The sequence below is a fragment of the Anastrepha obliqua genome, chromosome 6, assembly GCF_027943255.1.
Source record: "Anastrepha obliqua isolate idAnaObli1 chromosome 6, idAnaObli1_1.0, whole genome shotgun sequence".
In the NCBI taxonomy this organism is placed as follows: domain Eukaryota; kingdom Metazoa; phylum Arthropoda; class Insecta; order Diptera; family Tephritidae; genus Anastrepha; species Anastrepha obliqua.
In genome coordinates this window covers 242,772-260,287 of record NC_072897.1, presented here as the reverse complement: position 1 = coordinate 260,287, position 17,516 = coordinate 242,772, and the positions used below count along the sequence as shown (strand labels likewise).

The 17,516-nt window shown below is 37.6% G+C and overlaps 1 protein-coding gene across 5 annotated transcripts in view; it reads right to left on the bottom strand.

Annotated features, from left to right (window-relative positions):
- LOC129250857 (inactive rhomboid protein 1-like) overlaps window positions 1–17,516 on the bottom strand; it is an 86,138-nt gene that overhangs the window by 32,911 nt on the left and 35,711 nt on the right. Inside the window, exon 1 of one of the 5 annotated variants that reach the window (XM_054890460.1) lies at window positions 15,637–15,714. The exons of the other annotated variants lie outside the window; for them this stretch is intronic. The gene's annotated coding sequence lies outside the window, so the exon portion shown is untranslated. Of the gene's footprint in view, window positions 1–15,636; window positions 15,715–17,516 lie in introns of those variants that run through there. 5 annotated transcript variants of the gene reach the window in all.

Sequence of the window (17,516 nt, the reverse complement as noted above, 5' to 3'; positions counted from 1 at the left end):
CACACTCAATACCACGGAACAAAATTATAGTACCAACGAGAAAGAGTTACTCGCTATTATATGGTCGCTACAAAAATTACGAAATTACATATACGGCATTACTTACGCCATATCGGATAAGAATCCGAATCATAAATTAAAGAGATGGAATAATATTATCGAAGATTATGGAGCAAAAATCGTGTATAAACCAGGCGCACAGAATGTTGTAGCTGACGCCTTGTCGCGACAAATAATTAACACATCTTCTGTGGGTATTGTACACTTATCTGATAGTTCATACAACGACAAAATCAAGGCAGTACGCCAACCGCTAAATGCCTACGGTATCCAAATAGAATTGACACCAAATACACAAAGGAATGAGACAAGTTCGCGTATTTAATTTCAAAGTAAAATACGTCACACAATAACCTTTACTTAGGAAAATTATCTGATATCCGAATTAAAAAGGTTTTTGCATCCAAAAAAATCACAGCAATTAATACAACAGCTGAGGATTTATTTAGATACGGACAAATTATAAAAAACAAGTTCACAGATATAAAATTCGTATAGACACCAAATAAACACGAAGAACAGATAGACTGTCAGAATTAGTTAAACAAACACTTGAGCGAGCACACAGGGGATACAAAAATAAGGTAAAAGAACTCTAAGAACAATACTATAGGCTGAACATAAAACAACAATGTAAGGCATACATCAAAAAGTGCACAGTTTGTCTTTTCGGCAAATACGAACGGAATCCCACAAGAGAACCATTAAGAGAATCAGACGTACCAACACAACCAGGGGAATACATACACTTAGGTATTTATTTTAATGAACACAAAACATAGTTACAAGCAGCAGATAAATTCTCAAAATACATAACTACACGGTGTGACAAAAAAAAAAAAATTAAATATACTTTTATGGAGACCTAGCACGATTTGTGGCTATAGAAAAACTAAAAAAAATGGTATAGGAGAAATTTCCAATACACCCCCAAAATCTCATTTTATGGCCATAAAACCGTTTTTCAGTAGGTTGATGTGAACAATCCCTCCTAACTTCGCCAATTTCCATCCAATTTCGAATTTGTTTTTTTTAGTTCGAAAGAACAAAAACAAGCCTTTTTGACAGTGTGTTGACAATTTTTCTGAAATGACAACTGACGAGACTGTAGACGGAAGTATTCGGAATTTTTTTATTTTTTCTCAATTTTTTCAACTTTGACATCATTTTTGCGATATTATCCGATATTGAGGATGTTTTTTAGTAGACTACTGTTATAGTGAATTTAATTCTGCGTCGAATGAGCTATATTTGACTGTAATTGAATTAAAATTCATAGAGTTGTGCGAGTTGTGCGTGTTTTAAGATTTTATTTTTTTTACTAATTTTATAGCAAGTGTCAGTATAAACACATCATCAGTACGAAACAGTACAGGTTTAAAATTTTAAAAGATGTCGGGAAAAACTAATCTTCATTTCAAAAATGTTTGCTAGACCTGCTCCGTTTATAAGAGTCATCACTTGTTTTACGTTTCAAGGACCAGCAGTAATCAGCAAGCATGTTGATGGAGTTCTTCCCTTGAAAACGTTTTTCGATGACTCCTATCTCCTGGTGAAATCTTTCACCCTGTTCATCGCTCATCTGGCCCAGGTTTTCCGGGAAAAAATTCAAATGTGAGGGCAGAAAGTGTATCTTGATGGACATATTGCATTCCATTTTTTCGTACACACTCAAAAACTCTTTGACGACTTCAACATAATCAGAGCTCTTTTTATTTCCAAGAAACTTCTCACACAATGATTTAAAACTTTCCCATGCCCGTCTTTCCACTGCACTGAGCTTACTCGTAAATTTCTCATCTCGCATGAGTTTTCGAATCTGAGGCCCGACAAGGATCCCTAAAATTGTGATGACTCTTATAAACGGAGCAGGTCTAGCAAACATTTTGAAATGAAGATTAGTTTTTCCTGACATCTTTTAAAATTTTAAACCTGTACTGTTTCGTACTGATGATGTGTTTATACTGACACTTGCTATAAAATTAGTAAAAAAAATAAAATCTTAAAACACGCACAACTCGCACAACTCTATGAATTTTAATTCAATTACAGTCAAATATAGCTCATTCGACGCAGAATTAAATTCACTATAACAGTAGTCTACTAAAAAACATCCTCAATATCGGATAATATCGCAAAAATGATGTCAAAGTTGAAAAAATTGAGAAAAAATAAAAAAATTCCGAATACTTCCGTCTACAGTCTCGTCAGTTGTCATTTCAGAAAAATTGTCAACACACTGTCAAAAAGGCTTGTTTTTGTTCTTTCGAACTAAAAAAACAAATTCGAAATCGGATGGAAATTGGCGAAGTTAGGAGGGATTGTTCACATCAACCTACTGAAAAACGGTTTTATGGCCATAAAATGAGATTTTGGGGGTGTATTGGAAATTTCTCCTATACCACGTTTCTTAGTTTTACTATACCTACAAGTTGTACTAGGTCTCTATAAAAGTATAATTTTACTGTCGCACAGTGCTATCAGACAATTAGACTCAAAAACAGATATGAACAAAAGAGTAGAAGAAATTCTTATCAACAATTTTCCGAACTGTAAACGACTCATGACATATAACGAAAGTGGTCTGAATACACCAATGTCAAAACAAATGTGGGTAAAATATAATATCAGCAAAATACAGTATAATAAGCAATACAGCAAAATAATATATAGATCAAAGGCAAACGATCAGGTAGAACGAACGCACAATTCCATATCAGAATTGGCAAGAATATTAAAAATAAAGATTTCAACATCAGCAACCTAGGAGCTATATATAAAGGAATTGAACAACACAACCCATACCGTCTTCTTCTTTTTAATTGGCGCAATAACCGCTTACGCGATTTTGGCCGAGTTTAATAAAGCGCGCCAGTCGTTTCTTTCTCGTGCTAACCGGCGCCAGTTGGACACACCAAGTAAGGCCAAGTCCTTCTCCACCTGATCTTTCCAACGCAGAGGAGGCCTTCCACTTCCTCTAATACCACCAGCTGGTACCGCATCGAATACTTTAAGAGCCGGAGCGTTTTTATCCATTCGGACGACATGACCCAGCCAACGTAGCCGCTGAATCTTTATTCGCTGCGCTATGTCTATGTCGTCGTAAAGCTCATACAGCTCATCGTTCCATCGTCTGCCATATTCGCCGTTGCCAACGTGCAAAAGTCCAAAAATCTTACGCAGAATCTTTCTCTTAAACACTTGAAGCGTCGCTTCATCGGATGTTGTCATCGTCCACGCTTCTGCGCCATACGTTAGGACGGGCATGTGGAGAGTCTTGTAGAGTGTCAGTTTTGTTCGTCGAGAGAGGACTTTACTACTCAATTGCCTACTTAGTCCAAAGTAGCACTCGTTGGCAAGAGATTCTACGTTGGATTTCAAAGCTGACATTGTTATCGGTGTTCATGCTGGTTCCTAAGTATGCGAAGTCCTTTACAACCTCGAAATCATAACTCTCAACAGTGCCGTGGGTGCCGCTACGTGAGTGCGCCGACCGTTTTTAAGAGGCGGTTCCGAAACCCAGCGCACAACCAGCTATCCTGGAATGTTTCGCTTTCTCACTTTAGCTCCCTCCTGAACGGGTGTTCGGAAGCTACCCACACCGTCACAGAAAAGTAAACAAAGGATATATATTTTAAACTAATAACATACAGCAAGGAAAACATTACAACGCACTGTGGTCAAGTAGCCCGGCGTTCTGGCCAAAAATCCCAAAATCGAAAGTTACCGTTTGAGGTAAAGCTTCATATATTCGTCAACAGATGGCACTGGAGCATTAAAATCCAAAGGGACAGATGTTTACATTGAACAGATATTCCGTGGTGAACGCTCAAACTTGACATTTGTCGGGAATCGCGCGCGACAGTACGCATGCACGTTTTCGAGCGCCACACAAAAATAGTTGCAAATTCACCATTTTTCAACGAAAAAGGGCAAACTAAAATGGATGTTGTTTGGAAAGGTACGTACATTACGAAAATACTTTACTGTAGCCATATCGTTGTATTTTTAGAGGCAATATTAATGACGCAATACAAGCTTTTTTTCCCCCTTTTTTTCAATTGCACTTCTTCTCGTAGATAATTATTTTTATTGCCACGAATTGCCACGGAGATATTATATTTACGTTTCCTAGTGCAGAAAAGTATACAGATTTCGAATCCGTTTAGATCTTGCTCCCGCGCTATCCCCGCTCGTCAAAAATACGCTTTCTTTGCAGCAGGTCGCTGCCGAGCTTGAAGCGCGTGTTGGGGCATTTGGGCCGCGGGGGGCGATCGAAACTGGCTTTATTTGTGTGTATGCCTGGGAAATGTTAGGAATGAATGTAATATATGCAGAGTGTTTATTTCTACTTTTATCCCAATTTCTGTAGTGAATATTGTTATTAAAACAATAAATAATTATTAATAAATGCAAAAGAGTGCTAAAAATCATGTTTTGATTATATTCAAAAATCATATAATAATAATAATAAAATAATTAATGTAATAAGTATTTTTAAATGGTAATTAAATTATTATTTTAAAGTAATTTTTTTTTAATAGGATTCAAGAGCAAAATTTTTTCATGGACAAGGATGAAAATATTCGATGCCATCCATGATGTTTTTCTGTCAGAAAAATTTGATAATTTAATAGAAATTATCTGTAATAAACTAATGGACGACGCCACACCTTCCTTTGTTATCGAAAAAAAATCAAAAATGGCTTTGATAAAAGTTATTTCGGTTTTGAAAAAGAAATGGAAAAATGCTCGCAGTACGGAAAATCGTTTTCTGGAGAGTAATAAAAGCTGGTTGGACGATTCAACGAGCGTAACGGTGAATAGTTTTACATTAATATAAATATATTTTATATATTTATAGTAATTTATATACATTAATGAAGTTTTCATTAAACCAGATCAACTTTATGGATCTAAAAGTCAGTGCTGATGACAGTTTGAAGTCAACGACACCAAGGAACAGTGGTGGGCGCGGGCGTCCAGAAACTTCTTTTTCGGAATCCAGTGATCGCTCAAAGAGAAGGAAAGCTCAGAAATTGCGTGACAGTTACAGTGCACAAGAGCTATCGTACGCCACGAAAATGGTTCTTCGTGAGTCTGGAGCTACCTTAGCATCGAAAGTCGTCGCAGATGTTACCACCACATCTCCCATGCGAGCAAGCAAGTACATCAATGCCATGAAGGCTAAAACGGAAACACAAATGTCCCCAAACACCGCTTTAGCACTCGTATTTGATTCGAAATTTACTAAGTCTCAGTACATAAATATGAGACACATCACGCAATTGCATAATTGTAAAGTTTTTCCCAGTTACAATTCCGTTTTAAACGCGAAAAAACTATGCTATCCCGAGGATATTTCTATTTCCGAAAACTGCGCACAAGTTAGATTGCAATCACTTTTGAATCATACAGGGCAACGGATATTAGAACTCCAAAACGATGTCTTACATACCATGAAAGCCAGCATTTATGAAAATTTAACGCTCGTTGTAAAGTGGGGGTTCGACGGAAGTTCCGGGCAAAAGGAGTATAAGCAAAAATTTTCCGACCCTAATAACTGCGACACAAATGTTCTCCTCACTTCCCTCGTGCCCCTGCAACTCATTGGCTACGACAAGGACGAATACGATGATGTTGTTATTTGGAAAATACCGCGACCCTCCTCTCCATGGTATTGCAGACCTATTAGATTGCAATGCATACGCGAAACCGAAGAATCCACACTTGAAGAGAAAAATATTGTCGACGAACAAATCTCAAATCTGAAACCTTTGCAGGCAGTGATAGACGGAAAAGATTGTAAAGTAGGTTTTAAATTGACTTTTACAATGATTGATGGCAAAGTCTGCAATACAGTAACTGGCACTAAATCTGCAATGAGAATATTTGCAATGCGACATCGAAAAATTTTAATGATTTGGAGGCTATGCGAGAGTTGGAAGTTGATGATTCAAAATTAATTTACGGATTATCTACATTGCACTGTTGGATCCGATTTTTTGAATGCTTACTTCATGTTGGTTATAAACTGAAAAGCGAAAAATGGCAAGGTCATGGCGAAGATGTTAAGCTTTCTTTGAAGGAAACAAAAAGTTTCATTCAAAAGGCTTTCAAAGATGAATTAAACCTCCTCGTTGATCGCCCAAAGCAAGGCATGGGTAACTCGAATGATGGGAATACGGCTCGGCGTTTTTTTGAAAACACTGAGACGTCTGCTCGCATTCTAGGAATCGATGTTGAACTCATCAAACGATTTCATATAATTTTGCAAGTCGTTTCTAGCGGGTTTCATGTAAAAGTAGATAGCTTCGGCCAATATTGCGATGAAACCGCCGATTTATTTGTAAAGTTATATCCGTGGTACTGTATGTCGACAACTGTGCACAAAGTGCTGTTGCATGGCCCGCGAATAGTAGAACTGGCTATTCTGCCAATAGGACAGCTCTCCGAAGAAGCTCAGGAGTCACGAAACAAAGACATACGAAATTATCGCGAACACTTCTCCCGCAAATGTTCGAGAGAAAAAAATATTGAAGACATTTTTCTCCGACTTCTAGCTTCTTCGGATCCGTTGATTTCTAGTTTAAGAAAGACTCCTCCCAAAATAGGAAAAAGTTTGTCACCGGAAGCAATTGCCCTTCTCAGTTATGAAAGGCATGATTTCGCAGATGCTGAGGCAGACAGCATCCTTGATGTAAACAATGACGAGGAGATATGAATAAATGTATGTTCTTCCTATTAAAATTTAAGTTTATTTCATAAATAAATGTATGATACGTCACTTTCAGTTTAAGTGTATTATTTTTCAAGACATATTTTCCCTCCTTTTAATGTGGCATATTCTTTTGAAAATCGTACGTCTACTGTCGAAATCAGCGACCCCAAAAACCTTGGTAATGTGAATTTCAGTAAAATCTGAAAACTTTTCGCAAAAACTGTCCGCCATTTTGGGTCCGCCATTTTGAATTTTGAAATTCTGATCTCATATTCACAATCAGCGACCCCAAAAACCTTGGTAATGTGAATTTTAGTAAAATCTCAACACTTTTCGCGAAAAATGTCCGCCATTTTGGGTCCGCCATTTTGAATTTTGAAATTCTGATTTCATTTTCAGAATCAGCGACACAAAAAACCCTATATATAAAAATTTCATCAAAATCGTATTATTTCTCTTTGACTTATTGTTTTATGACCAAAACGTCTGGCTACTTGACCACTATGCAACGTCTGAACCAGGGAACTAGACACCGAACTTTCAAACAAGGAGAGCAGATATTGGTGTTAAGGACTAACATCAGAAGTAAAAGCAACAGTCGTTACAAAAAGTACGTAGTGCAGGAAGATCGTGAGGACACGATTTTGACTAAGGAGGGAAAAGTTATTCACAAAGACAACGTAAAAAATTACACAGTTACAGAAAACGACAATGAATTACCTGATATTACTAGCCATGGCCATCATAATCGCAATTCAAGCAGAAGGAGACACCAAAAATAACCACCATAACTAAAATGGAAATATATTCTAACTAGAACCGACGATGCTTATTTATTTGACGAAATCAGATTTTTATTCCACGTAACTAATTCACAAAAAAATATATAATACATCATACGAACAAATATTTGATAAGAACTAAAAATTCTATAATTGCTATTTACAAATATCCTTTCATAATTAATCATTGTAAACTATTTAAATTCACACCACTTAGAACTAAGCATGTACAAATTTTCCCCGATAAGGAAATTGCCCTTTGCAACAATATTTACCCGAGAGTGAATAACTGTAAAAATTATTTAGGGAAGAACAAGGAACTAACATTAATTCGGTATAAATCGGGACGATTTAATTTAGAAAGGGGAGAGTTAAGGAATGATTTCATTCACAAATAATAAATAAAAATAGTTAGATAAATTCTAAGTATAATCCTGCAGGGCTGAACAAATCCAAACATATTTTAAGAATACCAAAAGGTAAACATACATATGTATTTTAAGAATAACAAAAGGCAACCATATGTATTTTAAGAATAACAAAAGATAACCATATGTATTTTAAAAATAACAAAAGATAAACATATGTATTTTAAGAATAACAAAAGAAAAATATATTTTAAGAAAGAAAAAAAGATAAGCATATGTATTTTAAGAATAACAAAAGATAAATATATTTTAAGAAAAAGAAAAAGATAAACATATGTGTTTTAAGAATAACAAGATATAAACATGTTTCTCCTAAACAGCAAAGAAACTAATATGCAAGTCGTGTACCTATAACAGTAAGATGAGGTATAAGTATAAATTCGACTGTCAAATATGTTGGCAGTCAGTCCAGTGTTAACATATGTAGTGCTAAGAACTACCCTAAAATTAAATTCAAAAAAATAAAATTTTATATTTTTCCCAAGTTAGGCAAGTGCTTACCTATCTTCCAAGTCTTTAACTAGCTTTGTCCAGCCAGTATAATCTAACCTAAGAAGAGTTCACTGGTCTGAAGACGATATAGCCCACTTAGATATACTACACTATACTGCAAAGAGGATTTCCCTCTTCCTTCTCTACACACTTTAAACGGATGGCGGAAAAAATCACAACTTTACCATATAATCGAACCAGTGATGAAGATATTGTCTGCTGCGGTTCAACTCACCGAAAAATAAAAGTTATGTATGCTAAGATTCGATGGTACTGCTCATGAATTCCAACATGACATCTTGACTGATATTACCCAGATGACAGAACACGTTATTGTCGTTTCAAAATGGTAATAATTCCAAAAACAATGAAATATACATGGTTACCAAGAATGATAGATTATTCGGTTTGGCCAACACCTATGGTGAAAAAGAAAATTGTAAAGGGAACTTTGGCTGCCGCGTAACGGGGGTGATTCGCCAGCCGAAATCTGCACGATAATTTCACACACTCGTCCAATCAGTCGTTGTTCAGATAGCAACGATGCAACAGGAGCAAAGCCTATGTTGATTTTTATTCAGATACCACTAACACAATCTTATCGCCATCTTAAATGATAATTTCACACGCTCGTCAAATCTGTCGTTAATCAGACAGTAGCGAAGTGCCATTGTACTCATTTTTTTCGTATATCACTAACACATTCTTAGATTTTTCGTAAACGAACCGATTTATAATTCTTGCTACATGCATGCCTACATATGTACTCATAAACATACTTATACATGCATCAGTTCAGTAGAGACTATAGATAATAAGATGCGAAACTGTTAGATGATGAACGGGCGATAGGCGAAATGGCAGGCTGGCAAAAAAATTGTCCACTGTGAGCTCTTTCTAGGAAATTGACACCTGAATATCTTTAATAATAGTATGTAAGGCAGATTCCACTGATCTGCTTTTACAGTAGTCATGTTGGGTATTCGACAAGCACCTCCTAGGAATTTCGCCACTTGTGTACAGATAAATCACACTCGCAAGGGCCTTCTGCAAGAACGATGAAAGACTGATTGGTATGAAACCTTTAGAAAATATATGTGAGAATCTACCTGCTTTGGGTATGGAAGTAACTCTCACAACCTTCCAATATATGGAAACAAAGCTCCTGTCTATAAATAGGGAGCAATCAACAGCACGATAATTTATTAATATAGTTTGTTTCTGTATATTAATAGATTATTAACAATTTTAAAGAAATTTTCCAGACTTAAAAATGGCGCCACATTAACTGGACGAACCCTACATCTGCGATTTATCCCATTAAGCTCGCTATACGCTTCATAAGCTGTGCCTATTATCTGTGCAATTTTAGCACTTATTGCTGTGAAATGGATGAGAAATTCCTAATCGTTTATGTTTAATTTCTTCTTATCCTAACAGAAATGTCAGCCACAAATTTTAAAATAATATAAACGCAAAAATTCTAAACAACTTGCCGTTTCCGCTTTCAAAATGTTTATGAAGCTAGTTTCAGGATGACATTTGTAAACAACTATCGCTACGTCGTGAATGTGCCGTCCTCCATGTGTTTATACCATCTATGCGGAATGGTCCGGCAGAATTCAGTAGCACGACGAATTCGTTCAACGAATATTCGAGGTCATAGATATATGATACAGTGACTCACACCTTATTTTTACAGATCCGATTTTTTTGTAAAGTGTTCCATGTTTCACAATATTTTGCGAAAATGAAAAAGTATGAGTATGTAAACATCTTACTTATTTTGCTTTATTTCATTTCTCAACATAAAATATGATACAAAGAAGTGTTAACTCATTTCAACGTAATGCAAAAAACAAAAACTTTGAATTCACTCCGCTGCTTAAATATACAGTTAAAAGTATAGCTATTCTCGGTGCAAATTTCAATAAACGAAATTATATTATAATTTCAGTAAGCGAAAGTTTGTAGAGTAAGGGCCTCCGTAGACCGGTCGTATCGTCATCATATCCTCAGCGGCACCAAAATATTTGGCCTAGCGACCATTACGATACGCTTGTTTGTCCGCACACAATGCAACTAGCTATCGTAAAATTACGAGTAGTCAATATATCGAGCGATGAAGAGGAATTTATTTTATTGTATTATCTTCTCTTGGTGCATCCGTATATTAGGAATAACTTAAGCAGCAGATTATTCATTGCCACGAGGGAGTTACAAGAGGCTGATTACAAACTTCAGACTTCTGCTTACACAAATTATTACAATTATTATACATTTCAGACATTTTACAGAATGCCTAAAAATGTTTTTAAGGAGAATGAAGTCGACTATTCAAAAACAAAACACTAACACTGAAAATCAAAAACAAATTACAAGCGTATCAGATATTTGACGGCTCTGCTGTACGAAAAGCGTCATGCTGCATACTTGCTATGACAAGTTGGAGTAGTGACGACTCGTATTCGTTTTGCCATTTGATGTTTACATTTTATCGCATACGCTACAAGGACGGTACGACCCGTATGCGGATGCTCTATGTCTGACATAAAGTAATATTCAATTTTATATACGCTTTTTAGCCATGGGACCACGTACTTGGACAAAAAAGCGTGAGTTAGATTTGGAGCATTTAGAAAAAAAAATGTTGTATCGTAATTATTTGGATTTTATGTAGCGCGAGGCCAATACGGAGCTCAAACCCCAAAATTTGCGAGCTACTATAAAATAAAACACGGCGGTGTCAACGCTATGGTTTGGGCATGCATGTCATTAAACGAAGTTGGAAACTGGACCTTTATCAAAGAAACAATGAATAAATATGGTTGTTTACAACTTCTGCGAGAAAATTAGCATAACTTTTCATTAAAAAACATCGGTATAAAGCACTCATTGCACTTTTGACAAAAAAAAGAAGATTATTGGACAAAAATTAAGAAAATGCCTTAAATCAACTTATTCGCTGCCTCTATATGCTAAAAAAGTTGAATAGGCTTCTTTTTTAAATTTCTTGTTTGATTTCACAATGTTCCAACTAAAAAGATTTCGTATAAATAAAAATGCAGTTGAGAAAACTCGAAAGGGGCCGTGTATTGCACGAGGTGATACTGCGTATGTCGCTATTCAATACCTTTATGGCGATACTATTGATACCAATATGAAGATTTCCTTCCGAAACTGTATACAATTCTGACTCATGATTATTAGTGCTATCGTTATCTGGCTTTGCAATACCAATAGCGATATTTGTTTAGGTATTTTGAAATATTGGTATCGATATTCTTATTATATCAAGAAATAAAGGTTCGACATACACATATTAGAGCGTCCCTTATATGACAAAAAAAAATTCCAGCATAATCGCAACCAGTGCCGACCGAGCTTTAAAGTTTTGTAAAAATCGTGTTTTGTCCTGATATTTCCTTCTGCTATAAAATCACTATAAATGGAATAAATTAAATGAATAGAAGTAAGAATTAAATGAGATAAACATTAATATTTAATTACAAACATAAAGTAATAACAATCAGTCAGAGTAACTTCTTTTTAGAGTAGTTTTTTACAGTCTGGATACAGTTTTTTATACTCCTGGACACACAGAAAAAACTGTTTGTGTTCTTCTTCAGCCGAGATAAGTCCGTTAATACAGGGTGGCTGATGAAAGCCGCTACCAAAAAAAAATTGAATAACTTTTTTTCTTTTTAAGTTATCTGTTCCATTTTTATTTTAATTTGCAGATTGATCTTTAAAATTTATTAAAATGGATAACTGGGACACGCAAACAAGAATTTGGATAGTCCGCCGCTATCACGCATTGGAGTCCGTAGTTTTGGTACAGAGAGAGTACAGGCGGATGTTTGGCGGCGATCCCCCGAGCAGATGGACCATAATGAGACTGGTGAATAATTTTGCTGAGCAAGGAACAGTCGCAAGAAGGCCTTATCATCGAAACCCACCAGTTCGGATGGAGGAAACGATCGCTGCTGTAGCTGCAGCTATACAAAGCAATCCAAGGGTTTCAACAAGAAGCTTATCTGCTCAACTTGGTGTCAGCCGACAGTCTTTGCAAACAATAATGCACAAAGATTTAGACTTATTTCCCTACAAAATTCAAATGGTTAACAAACTGAATGCAACAGACTTGCCGATTCGCTTGGAATTTTGCCAGAAGATCCTGCAAATGGTGGAAGAAGACCAAAACATGTTAAACTGCCTTTTCATGTCTGATGAGGCCCATTTCGATTTAAACGGCAAAGTGAACAAACAAAATTGTCGAATATGGAGTAGGTACTTCTAACCCACAGATACTCCACGAGACGGAATTGCATCCTCTTCGCGTGACAGTGTTGTGTGCGGTTTCTTCACGCTGTATTGTCGGGCCTTATTTTTTTTTTGAAGAAAATGGTCACACCGTTACGGTTACTGGAGACCGTTATTTGAAAATGCTGAAAGAATTTTTCTATCCAGAACTACGCCGAAAGAGAATTCCTTTCAACTCTGTGTGGTTTCAACAAGATGGGGCAACGTCTCACATAGCCCAGACTGTTATGACAGAGTTGCGACGAAAATTTCCCAATAAACTGATTTCAAGAAACTCCGAATTTCGTTGGCCCCCCAGGTCGCCTGACCTTACTGCACCTGACTTTTTCTTGTGGGGCTTATGTAAACAAGAAGTTTATAAAACAAAGCCAACAAATTTGGATGAACTAAAACAATCCATTCGGGCAACAATTGCGGCTATTCCTGTCGCAACTCTCAAAGCAGCAATGAACAACTTTTTACTAAGATGCCGCACTTGTGTCAACGAACATGGAGGGCATTTAAATTCAATTATTTTTAAAACTAGTTAAGCTACATTTAATAAAATTTAATGACCTTCAACTTGAAAAAAAATAAATAAATGAATTCCATACACTAAAAAAAAAGTTATTTGAGTTATGTAGCAAAATTCATCAGCCACCCTGTATCTTGCATTAGTTTAACAGCCCTTTCAGCTTCATTCACAACTCTCAAATCACGTATTCTTCTTTTGGCTTCCAGCAAAGCAGCATTATTATCCCAAGAAGATACATCTACCTTTAGAAAATTGTCGTCGATCTGCATTAGTGATAGAGTGGTTTGGTCGTTAATTTAACTTACCAAACAACTTTTGGGTCAGTTCTTCCTTCGACGCGTCGTAACGTCTGATAAAATCTGAGGTTTTGGCCGTGTTGAAGTTGGCAATCATTTTCTTTTTAGTTAATTTATCAGCTTCATCAACAAACAGTAATAGAATGACTGTCTCTTTACATAAATACCACAAGAGATGACTAAACTTGCTATTAGAAGTTGTTGCGTCTACTTTTTCATACTCTTTCACATCTTCAAGAAACGTAAATCGTGGTTAAGTGCTTTGGTCGGCACTGTGCATACAAGTCAAGCTGTAACATACAACATCACGACAAATAAGCAAACATCTTGTAGAGCCTTAACAAAGCTTAAAAGTCTGTCTCGGCGGCACGTTCTTTTATGAAATTAAGAGATGGTTCAATGTTACTAAAATCGATGTTTTCCAAATTTCCCTGAACTTTTTGAACATCAGAATATCTGGACTACTAGTAACTTGCTTAATCTTGGTTTCAAAAACAGCTTTAAGGACTAATCATAAACATGATTACGACAGGCGAAAAGTACCAATTCTCTTCCTAAAGTTTGCTCCAAGGAAGCACAAGCTCTATTGCAACGGGCAGTCTTGGAAGTTGTTGTGTAGCAACACATTATTTGCACTTTATTGTGAATGGTCCAGTCAAACAAAGCTGTTGAGACGGTCTTGGCTTGATGTTTTGCAGAAGAAGCAGTATTTGGCAAGCGTTCTTCTTTTGAACTTTGTACATCCAACCAGGGTAATAGTATTCCATCTCAATGGACTGTGACTACAATGTAATATATCATTTTTGAAGTCAGATTTTATTGCTTCTGCCCTTGATTTTCTAGTTTCAGTACGAATTCGGTGAATCGAGGATTTGTTATTAGGGAAATTATCGCTACTCAGACTAAGATCATGCAACAGGCAATGATTCTCTTTGTCTTAAAATCCTTTCCTCTTCTTCCAGTCGTCGTCGTCTAGATCTTTCTATTTCCGCCAATTTTTAAACTACATAACTTAAGCATCCCGTGCGACCGTGCTCTCTCTGTTTCATTAAAACTAATTTATCTTCCTCTATTTTCATTCTCTCACAATCATCAGCAATACCAAACAAATTATCAACATCAATTTTGAAATTGTTCTTACGGCTCTTGAACATAACCTGAGGTTTCTTACAATTTTTCGTGATTGTCCAAACATGATATAAATCAACAAGTTTCTTTACGCAGTTAGAAAATGCCCTTGTTGGAATTCTTGTTTTTCTTTTCAATATATGATGCACCCCTAATCATAAGATTTGCACTTTCACTAACAATCAGTTTAACCTGGCGAATATTGTAAAATAGGTCTGAGCTGAACTTGATGGAACTTGTCAATTAGATGGTACTTTGCACCATTTATTTGATAGGCAACCCGATAAGGAAAATAGTTTGTTTGTCACTCCATAATTCCACCGAAATGTTTACGCACTAATAATCTCAAGAATAACGTGTGAAATGACGAAAAAAACATGTAGTTACAAGTCACAGCGCAGTACTCATGCAACTTGTATGAACAAATTTAAATCGTAGGCAGCACGTTAGAACATTCAATGGCTTCTTGGGTCAAGAGTCTAGATGGTGGTTGGACTTCTACGGCAGAAAAAAATCTGTAACTTCTTTTAGAGACTCATTTTCCGGCCCTTACAGAGAAGGTTTCATGAACAATTAAATCATTCTCACCTTTCAAATCTCCAGGCCCTGATGGAATCTTTCCTATGATGTTACAGGAAACTCTTCATACTATTCTACCATGGCTAATGGAAATTTTCAAAGCGTGTCTAAACCTAGGTTATATTCCAAACAGCTGGAATTTGTTAGAGTCGTCTTCATACCAAAGGCAGGTAGAAGAGGACATGAATCAGCGAAGAACTTTAGACCAATCAGTCTGTCGTCCTTCCTTGTAAAAACTTTTAAACGGCTTTTCGATATGCATATTAGAAGTTCGCAGGAGAGTTCTAGTATATCAATTGCACAACATGCTTACCTCAAAGGCAAATCGACGGAGACAGCGCTTCACGAGCTAATCCGAAAAATAGAAGGGCAGCTTTTCTTGACATAGAAGGCTCATTTAATGACGTTAGCACTGATGCTATCCAAAGAGCGTTAATAGACCTAGGGGTGGAAAATTGTATCAGCAATTGGATCATCTCTATGCTAGAAACCAGGATCATCTAAGCTTCTTCTTCTTAATTGGCGCTATGACCGCTTACGCGATTTTGGCCGAGTTTAACAAAGCGCGCCAGTCGTTTCTTTCTCGTGCTAACCGGCGCCAGTTGGACACAAAAAGTGAAGCCAAGTCCTTCTCCACCTGATCTTTCCAACGCAGAGGAGGCCGCTCTCTTTCTCTGCTACCACCAGCTGGTACCGCATCGAATACTTTCAAAGCCGGAGCGTTTGTATCCATTCGGACGACATGACCCAGCACACCTAGCCGCTGGATCTTTATTCGCTGCGCTATGTCTATATCGTCGTAAAGCTCATACAGTTCATCGTTCCATCGTCTGCGATATTCGCCGTTGCCAACGTGCAAAGGTCCAAAAATCTTGCGCAGAATCTTTCTCTCGAACACCCCAAGCGTCGCTTCATCGGATGTTGTCATCGTCCAAGCTTCTGCGCCATACGTTAGGACGGGCATTATGAGAGTCTTGTAGAGTGTTAGTTTTGGCACAGATTGCAGGATCGCCCTTCTTATGGATTGGGCAGAGCACACTTAAATTCCAATCGGCAGGCATTCTTTCATCAGACCCTATTTTACATAGGAGTTGATGCATGCACCTTACCAGCTCCTCGCCGCCATGTTTGAATAGCTCAGCCGGTAGTCCGTTGGCGCCCGCCGCTTTGTTGTTCTTAAACCGCGTTGTCTCTATTCTCACCTCGTCATGATCGGGTAGCGGAACGACAATTCCGTCGTCTACGATTGGGGTATCGGGATCTTCACATTCTTGGTGACATGTGCAGCTGTCACTGTTTAATAGGTTTGAGAAGTGTTCCCTCCTTAATTTTAGATTGTTCTGTACGTCAGTCACCAGATCGCCGTCTTTGTTCTTACAGGAAAACGCGCCGGTCTTAAAACCTTCTGTAAGCCGCCGAACTCTCTGGTAGAATTTTCGGGCGGTGTTCCTATTGGCCAACATCTCAAGCTCCTCGCACTCACGTATTTCGACCTCTCGTTTCTTCTGTCGGATAATCCGTCTCTCTTCATTTTTTAGCGCTCAGTAGCGATCCCACATGGCTCGCGTTGCGCCCGATCGCAGCGTGGCTCTACAGGCGGCATCCTTTTTTTGCTGCACACAGGCGTGTGCGCAGTTTGGCTGCAACAAGGTAGTAATCCGAGTCGATGTTGGGTCCTTGCCCACCCTGGCGTTAAAGTCGCCAAGCACGATTTTTATGTCATAGCGGCGGGGGCAGCGCTCATAGGAACGTTCCAAGCGCTCATAGAAGGAATCTTTGGTCGCATCGTCCTTCTCTTCCGTCGGGGCGTGGGCGCAATTTAGCGATATGTTAAAAAATGGGCTTTGATGCGGATTGGTGACGAAGTCTCTCTCCCACAACAAATCCAACACCGAATTTGCGCTCCTTTGCATGACAGCTGTAGTAAACGTCACAAGGTCCTACTCTTTTCTTGCCTTGCTCCGTCCATCGCATCTCTTGAATGACAGTGATGTCAGCCTTCACTCTCACGAGGACATCAACCAACCGGGCAGTGGCACTTTCCCCATTGAGGGACCGGACATTCCAGGTGCATGCCCTTAAATCGTAATCTTTATTTCGTTTGCAGTGATCGTCATCAGTATAGGGAGGTCTCATCCGAAGCTTTTTTAAACTTTTCATTGGGGGGATTTTTGAGTGGCGGGTCCCAAACCC